Genomic DNA, 9,564 nt, shown 5'->3' with positions numbered 1-9,564 from the left:
TATCGTTACAGCACATTCTTATGAAATTATCAGCAAAAAAGACTCATCAGAATGCTGAATTCTCCCAGCTTTTTATCTTACAATTCAATTAAACAACAGGGACCCAATATACTAACACAGTAATGAAACTCAAGACTCTAGTGGAGCAGAAGTGAGCTTGTAAATAGCATATTTAAATGGACTATCCACTTCCTGTTCTGTTTTCATGGGTGGTTCTTTCTTATGAATAAGCACAAAATCCTCCTCTCAGAGCTGGTAACATGCAGATCAGAGAGGAGAATTTGGCTCTTCATAATTTCAAGACATATGAGTCACCTGTTGTTGCTCTACCAAATTTGTTACATCAGATAGCACCCATAGTGGGCACATAATGATATTGCAGTTAGTTTAAGACAGACTACGTCTGTCTAGAACACTGGAAGTAGGGATACATGGCACCTTACTGGATAAGAGGTGGATGCACCAACAGTTACAGACTATACCTCCAGACCCTAAATTTATCCTACTTCAGGGTGTTACTCATAATAGTTTTACATCTAGAACAGAATTAAAAGCTGCAGCATGGCAAATCCATCGCCTATAGCTCTTATGGAGTGCACATGTGAACAACAACGAACCAGAATTTGATTCACTGTGCTTTAATAGGAAAATGATTCCTCTGGATCTACAAGTCCCATTGAAAGCTGACATAATTGCAATGATAAGATGAGAGGGTGGCGGGGGGGCATCTTTTATCTTTTATAACTGAACCCCAAGCACTAAGATTAATAATTTTTGTTAAGTTAAATTGTTTTCTGGACTAAACTTCACACCGGTGTCAGAACACTATGCAAATTGATTGTGCGTAACATTTTTACTGAACTGACTGCTTAACAAGACTTGAAAGCTGGAAGAATGTTAGAATGCTAATATCAAGAGACAAGACAATCTGGAAGGATCTATATATTTCCAGTTGGCATTATCTGATTCAGTTTTCTGTGAGTCCGAACTGTAGCTTTTTGAGGTTGCAACCTTATAATTGGCAGACTGTACGCATCTGAAATAATAAATCTTGGAGTCATCATTAATTCTGCATTGACACATCTAAACTACACTCACTCATTCTCAAATGCTTATAATTTACTTGAAGACCCTTAAAATTCTCTCCTTATGTGACAGCATTTTTTAAAGCCAGAAAATTAAGCTTGCTGAAAAATGTACATATTAATGAACAGTCAGTATTTAAATTAATGTGACTGTAGTATATGGCTGCATGGCATGGTAGAACATCACATACCCACAGCCAGAAAGTGGGCAGGCAGGAATTTCAATTAGGAAGGATTATCTATTGCTGTTGTTTATCTGGATAGGACCAACCATGTGCTAAATACTCTACAGACACTTTTAACCAGTTTCCTGACACAAAAGAGTTTATGAGCTAAGATCCCAATGCTATGAGAACTGCACGCTCAGGCACTTCCCTACTGCTTGCTAGGCTCTGGAAGGGACTCTGGTCAGTTGAGGGATTCATTTATAGGATCAGGGTCTTCGTAGACATGCAAATGCAGAAAAAGAGGAAAGGAAGCATGGGAAAGCAGTGTGAGGTTACGGTTACATTACAGAGGTATTTTGAAGGGTATTTTATTTCAAAATAACACAGCTACACACAAAATGCATTTTGAAATAGCACCCAGCTACTTTGAAATAGCATTTTTGGACACATAGCGCTATTTCAGAATATTTCCATTGGGCGCTATTATAGCTTATTTCAAAATAGCGCTATTCCATGTCTTAACAGTGCCTATTTTGAAATAGCTGCTTTGACATAGGCACTATTCTTCCTGCAATGAGGGTTACCAGTTCTGAAATACCTCATCTGCTATTTTGAATCTTTTTCTAAAGAGCATGTGCGTAGTGTAGAGGCACATCTATTTTGAAATAACAGCTGTTATTTTCAAATAACTCCGTAGTGTAGACATGCCCTGAATGAACAATGGACTTTATCCCAGTGATTGGGAGAGAGGCTGTGGAGGGACAGAAATGCTGGCCTGTTGGATAATTCTGCCTCTTGTAACTCTCAGGTGCAAAGCAAGATTTTTGTGATGTGACCTTCCCCGTTAGAAAAAAAATGTGAAACACATCAACAACCCTCCATATTACAGACACTGCCTTACGGTGATGGATTTCCTCTTTTCTAATGCAAGCTTGAAAAGCTGGATTGGATAAATCCCAGTCTACAGGAAAACACTTTCTCTTAAATTACAATTGTTGTGGGTAAATGGCTGTAATATAGATTAGTAAATGGTAGAATATAGTCTTGTTTTCAACATTTTTCTCCCAAGGGATCAACAGGAAGGAACTGTCTCTCAGTCAGAACAGCTAAGCTAAAAGAATAAGTGAGTTACCATAGCAATCTTTTGTTCTAATGGGGGTTCCTTCTGTTCACAGTACCACTTGCCTTCCCTTTTTGCAGCTGAAAGTTCAGTCCCTAATCTTTGAAATTTCCCCCAGTGCCCAAATGACAAGTGAACGTTATGGCTTTTACTGAGCTTCTCTGCCTTTCTGAAAGTCTGAAGCAGGGAACTTCTACAGTCAGAGATGATAATTTTCAGCCTCTCTCCAAGCTGCCACTTTCCCTCTCATTTTCAAAGCACTCTAAAAGTCTTTAGTTGTACAACTCCTGCTGGTGTTAAATGGAGTTTGTGCAACTTCATCTCTGCATGGGGCTTTGAAAAAACGGAGGAATTATTGTTTTCAATTGATACTACTCATCTTTAAAACTGCCCCTTGATTTTAAATGTATGAATGCAGCTGTGAGTACTGTGTGCTATGCATTGAATCTAGGATAACTTGGCTTTGCATGTCAAAGGGAAGGAATAACCAAAGAGAGGACCTTGAGAAATGAGGGAGAAGTTGAGTCTTTCACTGAAAGGTTCTTTCACTAACTGCAAGGCAATGTGCTTTATATTGTTAGCAGTGGGATTATTTTCCACATTATCTGCACATATCTTAGGCAGCGGGAAATGAAGAATCATAGAATCACAGAACACTAGAACTGGAAGGGACCTGGAGAGGTCATCAAGTCCAGTTCCCTGCCCTCACAGCAGAACCAAGCACCATCTAGACCATCCCTGATAGGTGTCTATCTAACCTTCTCTTAAATATCTCCAGTGATGGAGCTTCCACAGTCTCCCTAAGCAATTTATTCCAACGTTTAACCACCCTGACAGGAAGTTTTTCCTATTGTCCATCCTAAGCTTCCCTTGCTGAAATTTAAGCTCATTGCTTAAAGGAGGGAGGCATCAGAGTAGGTCCTGAAATGAGTGGCCATCTGTGACCACACATGGGAGTGCCATCTTATTTTAATCAATGTACTTTTTTAATCAGAACATTGTTTTACCTCTCAAAATTTTGACTTTTCATCAAAAAATGAAAATAAAATGTTTCCAGCTGAAAAATGGTAGTTTTTCCAGAAAAATCATAATCTTTTCAATTTTCAAAAGTTTGGATTTTCATCAAAATTTCTTTCTGCATCAAAAAGGTATGTTAGTCAAAAACCTATTTCCCCATTAAAACAGTTTTGACAGAAAATTTCTAACCACCCCTTGTTTTTATTACTATTTTGGAAAGACCAAGAGTTTAACTTAAAAATAAAAAAAACAACAACCTTGTGTTGATATATGTTGCAGGGTCTCTGGACCAAAGGATAAATGAAAACAAATCAGACATCAGGAATGGTAACACACATAAACCTGTAGGGAAACATTTTATCATCCTTGGACATTCAGTAATAGATTTAAAATGGATTTAAAAGTAGCAATTCTTCTACAAAGAATTTTATCACCTAATCACAGAGGAAGACATCTCAACTGGAGTTTATTTACAAATTCAACACTATCATCTTAGGCTTGAATAAAAATATTAACTGGTTAACACATCACAAAGGCAATTTCCCAGCCTTTGATAGTCACATTTCGACATCACACACTATGAATGAGACACATGCAGGCTGACTTAATCAGTTACATTAACACTGGTCCTACAATTGACATATAACTTCTTTTACTCTTATACGTACCCTGGATTTTGTAATTGTCACTTGAATTCATCTGATGGAGTTTTACTAATAAATTTGTTAGTCTCTGAGGGTACATGTTCTCCAGCCAGATGGACCTGGTCAGGGTTAATCTTTCAGGGTTCAGTTTTTTGTGCCAGTGGACCCCTGGACTTGTCAGTCTCATGAGAAGTAAGGGAAGTTGATGAGACAGTTTCTCTCATTGACCTCCCTCTGTGATGGGGGCCAGGTAAGTCGAGTGTAGATAAGTTGATTCTAGCTACACAATTGCCATAGCTAGAACTGTGTATCTGCAGTCAACTTTAAAGTCTAGTGGAGACCTGGCCTAAGATGCCACAGGACTCCTCATTGTTTTTAAAGTTATAGAGTAACACGGCTACTCCTCTGAAACCTAGACGTCAACAGTGCAGGCTTTACAACTCTAAGCTGCTGCCATTGTACGTGGGAAAATGTAGGATTAAATTTATTCCATAATATGCATTTTCCTTATCACTGATATGAATAATTGGCAATTATATAGCTGCTTCTATCCAAAGATCTCAAGTTACCTCACAAACGCTAGTACCTATGAGATAGGCAGGTGCCACTATTTCCCTTTTACAGCTGAGGAAATTAAGCCATAGGGGAGCCACCTGTGAATAACTCTCAGGGTGTGTCTGTATTAGGAATGAACTTCGAAGTTAACTTTGAAGTTAGGCACTACTTCGAAGTAGCGACCAGAGAGTCTACAGACATTTCTCCTTACTTCAAAGTTAACTTTGAAGTTGGGAGCCCAAATTCAAAGTCCTTACTCCATTCCCAGGAATGGAGCAGTGCCCTACTTCAAAGTATAACTTTGAAGTAGGGTGTGTGTAGACTCTGAACTTCAGAGTTGCTTACTTTGAAGTTGTACTTTGAAGTAAGCAACTCCGAAGTTCTTTTTGAAGTGTAGACACAGCTGCAGTGCCTTTTGAGATATGTTCAGATCCCTGAACTCCTACTCAGGCTAAATAACTTGCCTGGTGTCATGCAGAAAGTTAATAGAATTGCTGGAATAGAACCTGGAGCTTTTGATTCCCAGTCCTGTGCCTTAACCTTCACCCACTGCTGAGAATAAAAATACATTAACTGTGTCATCATGGAAATTCATTCCCCAAATGCATTTAGGAACCAAGAACCATTCTTTAATGTTTAGATGAAAAAATACCCTGTATTTAACTAGCAAATTGAAAAAAATATCAGGTATCTTATACAGTGTGAGACTGTGCAGTTTTCACACATCACTAGAATAGCTTATGCCTTTGGGTGATTGTATGCAGCAGCCATTATTACTGTGATGTATTGTCAATTAGCATATGGAATGTCCTAAAAGAGCATAGATGAATGGCCAGTAGTTCATGAGTTATTGCAACATACATGATCCTTGGTTACAGCATTACCCACAAATGCATTATCAATTACCCTATGCACGTTTTACAGTTTGGTAAAAAAAATTCCCAGCTTAGTATGCACAATGCAAAATACTCTCACTAGAGGCAAATGTATGGCAGGAGAACTGTGGATCACATTCTGGGTACATTTGTAGCACATTCACCTGAGAGCTGGGTGGCTTCCTGAGCTGAACCCTCTGGCATAGATCTGACTGAAGTCAGCATTGACAACTGGGAGTGGCCTTGCCTGGGTGGGTGCTGGAAAGGGGATTAAGAGCCCCTTAACAGCAATGCGGTGCAAAGGCAATCCAGGTTGGCAGGGGTGGCAGGCCCTTTGGGACTCTAGCACACCACACTGCATCCCAGATCAGCTGGGGGAGGGGACTGTGTTCCAACACATTACAATATTATTACCATTAACACCATGTTGGCTTGTACCGCTCACCACAGTGGTCCTCAGACATTGTAAATTCAGGATTACTTCTTGTAACAGGAGCTCTTCATCTGGGCCCCATTCCATGCCAAATTCCCAATTTTAATTCCACACCTTGCCAGGGACAGTTATAATCCTTGGCTCAATGCAAAGTTAATATTAGGGCACTGAGAAAGAGCAGAAGTGAAAATAATCTCACTTTTATCCACTTGGTACAGTGCCTGGTTACAACTAATCATTTCTGTGCTGTTTATGTAGTTCTTTCTTGACACTGGGCTCCAATTTGACATGAATTAATGTCACTCTCAGAAAACCATCAGCCAGTATAGTTGGTCAAGCTCTCCGATGGAACACTCAAGGAAAACACAAAAAAGGAAGACCTCGGACAATGTGAAGATCTACTGAGACTGAAGGACAACAACTGGGGAACTCCTGGGGTCAGAGAGAAGTTTTGTCCTACAACAGAGTGAAATGGAGGAGACTTGTAGATGACCTATGCTTTCCACTCCGAGTAAAAGTGTTGAAGTCAAGTAAGTCTTCCCATTGCACTAATTTCTCCAGGTAATGGTGCAGTTGGACTCTCTCCTCCTTCATGTTTACTGCTTCAGGCGGGCAGAGAAAGGAAACTTTATGCCATGGAGAATATTGTTATTATGAAATTTGCTTTTATTTCCATTTGAAACAAAAATAGAAAAATATCTTCTGTTGAGAATGGAAAGAACCCATGGAGGAATTTCATATGCCACACTATCCCAGAGTTGCAGACCTCGGAAGCCCTGCAGCCCCCAACTCCAAGGCAGTCCATCCTTTTTTGTAACCAGCTCTATTTACTAGCTCCTCCAGTTCACCCCATCTGCAAATTGGCTTGCAAAGACATTTCTGAAAATTACACAAATGAAGCAGCTGTAGTGAGATGCCAGCTTCTTTTGACTGGGCCAAATAAACCTTTGGGAAGCAGTGGAGTCCTGGATTAGACTCCAGGTTCACTACTCGAAGGCTGAAAAATGCTTCACTATTGAGAACAAGACCATTTGATGGACCACCTGGAAGCATTCTGTGGTGTGGACAAACATATAACCATAAATTTTGCAGTGCTGATGCATACCTATCTTCATTAAAGCAGGGAATGTAAAATTGTACATTAGGGGGCTGGTCCTTAGCTAGCTGAAGATCTTGTCTGATATAATTTTTACATATGAATTGCCCTACTTTTTAAAATTGGGTTTATTGCTGGAGTCCCTCTTTCTCCTTGTTTTGTTGGCAGATTTATCTGGGAAGTGTCATGGATGCTTTGATTGACTTGCTTTGTGATCCTGTGATTACTCTCTAGAAAGGGCTACAATACTTCCCCTCTCTCGTTGATGGAAGCACCTGTCTAAAGTGACACTGAGGACAGAGAGCTGTGTCCAAAATGAATACTAGAAATAGAGATCAAATTTGCATATATTTAATCGCGGCTGCCAATAAATGGAATGCCCCAAATCCCTGCAGATCCTGTAGGCTGGCATTGTGCAGAGCATACTTGATGCAGCTGGAGGAGAAACAGTCTCATCCCTAGCAGTCAGCCAACCAATTTAAATTCCACATAAGGGGAAAGCAGCAGTCTTGGTAAATAATGTGGAGTGGATATAATGCTTCATCACAAACCTGAAGTGAACAACCCATTTTAGCCTCAGGCAAGAGAAAACTGTTTGAAGCCTCGAATCAGATTTCTAATTGCATAATTAATTATGACTCTCCCTTTGCTCCCCCTTCCATTCAAAAGCAATATAATGAAGAATCTATTACCACCCCTCCCATCCCAAAAGAAGGAAACAGAAAAACAGAAGATGAGGCAAAGATAGAAAGGCATATTTTAAATAACCATTGTTTGTAGTCTAAGGCACTAAAGAATAGACAGCCAGACACAAAGCTGGGGTAGGATTGCTTCTCTGATGTCAATAGAACTGTATCAGTTTACACCAGCTGAGGATGTAGCTCACTAGGTCTGGGATGCAGCAAAATGAAAAAGGGCTAGACTGAATTCTAGCCCTGAGCTGTATGTATTGTATAATCATCACTCAGAACATCCATATCTGACAATCAATACAGTTCACATGTTGCAAAACAAATCTTCTTGCAGTGAAAGGAGGAATTGTTTTGTGCCTGAGCGCCTAAACCTACCAGTCAAAAGCATAATTTGTCGGACATTTATTATTAACATAAGTAAGTGAAAAGATTTCCTTGGAAACTCAGTGAACATATAGGCCTATATAATGCAAAAGTAAAGCTACTGGCTCCAAAAGCTTATATTGCATTTCTGACTGTCAGTGGCTTAGAAAGAGGTGGATGCTCTCCATTTTATGTTGCTAAGTGAAAATGGGCTATCTATGGTACTAAAAAGCAAGGAGAAATAATGAGACATTCTACATCCAAATATCTGTTACTCATATAGCTGTCAGTCATGCATAGCCAAACCTAATGCTGTATAACAAGATTTACCCATTAAGTCACACTTCAGATATCTTTAATTCTCAAATCCATTCTGTTATATCAGGACACGGGCTATAAATCTAAACTCACGTAACTTTCAGACAGTGTTTGTTGTGTGAACAGGTTAGTGGGTTTAGGAGAAGAATGGACACCTCACACAAACTTTAAGGTTTATGTATTACTACAATGAGATTTTAATACCAGATTACAAAGGGAGACATCTGAACTAGAATTCATTTGCAATGCTTCTTTTTTTTTTTTTTTGCATGAAATGTGGAGATATACACATCTAATAAAACTGAAAGGGACCTCAAGAGCTGAAATCAGTGGAGTTTCGCCACTGACTTCTATGAGGCCAAGAGTTCACCTCAGATGGGCAAATGTTGGAACTTGGACAAAACCCTTGTGTGCAAACAACTCACCCAGATTTTACAACTTTTTGGGCAATATTAGCTTGTCCAATCATGAAACTACCTATTAATCTTTGAATTAAATGTATTTTTCCATTTTAACTTGTTTCAGTTAACTAGTCTTATATTGTGCATGTATAAGCAATGAATATTTAATGTTCAGTTATGTGAAATCCAAAGGCAAATAATAAATATTAGGAACAAAAACTGTTGCGGTGGCTAATATAGGCAAAAGGTCATGAAACTGGATCATAAAAGGAGGAAGAGTTGAGAACCCCTGAAACAAAAAGAGTAAAATACATTAGCAGAACTCTGTCAGGACATTTTGGTCATTACAGGGTGCTTTGGTGTTTTACATTCTTTTTCTGCACCAAGTACAATGTTGAAACAATCAGTTACTCCCCCACACCACTCTCATATCATCAACAATACTGAGGGATGAGAGAGAGAGATGGTCATAGGGCTGACTGTATAATTGGAAGGCATAGTTGTTTTCATGTGTCCAAAGCCTTTTTTGGAATAGCAGTTTTCTTTTCTTTTCTCTCTCTATTTTTTCACAACAATATTTGAAAGAAAAACCCAGGTACAAGAGAAAGAGTTTCCCATCTCTGAATCAATTACAAAAGTCAGTTTGCTGGAAGAATAATAAAGCTTTATTCTTACACAGGAATTCTCTAGTGAGCCTAATCAAATGCATTTCTAAGAATAGTTTTACAAACATTTTATAGATACTATAAATCTATGATACTTTTGCAGTGCAACCTCAGTGAAGGAACCTCTAGGATT

This window comes from Carettochelys insculpta, chromosome 7 (assembly GCF_033958435.1).
Source record: "Carettochelys insculpta isolate YL-2023 chromosome 7, ASM3395843v1, whole genome shotgun sequence".
Classification (NCBI taxonomy): Eukaryota; Metazoa; Chordata; order Testudines; family Carettochelyidae; genus Carettochelys; species Carettochelys insculpta.
The sequence above is the reverse complement of the archived record's forward strand: the minus strand, read 5'-3'. Positions refer to the sequence as shown.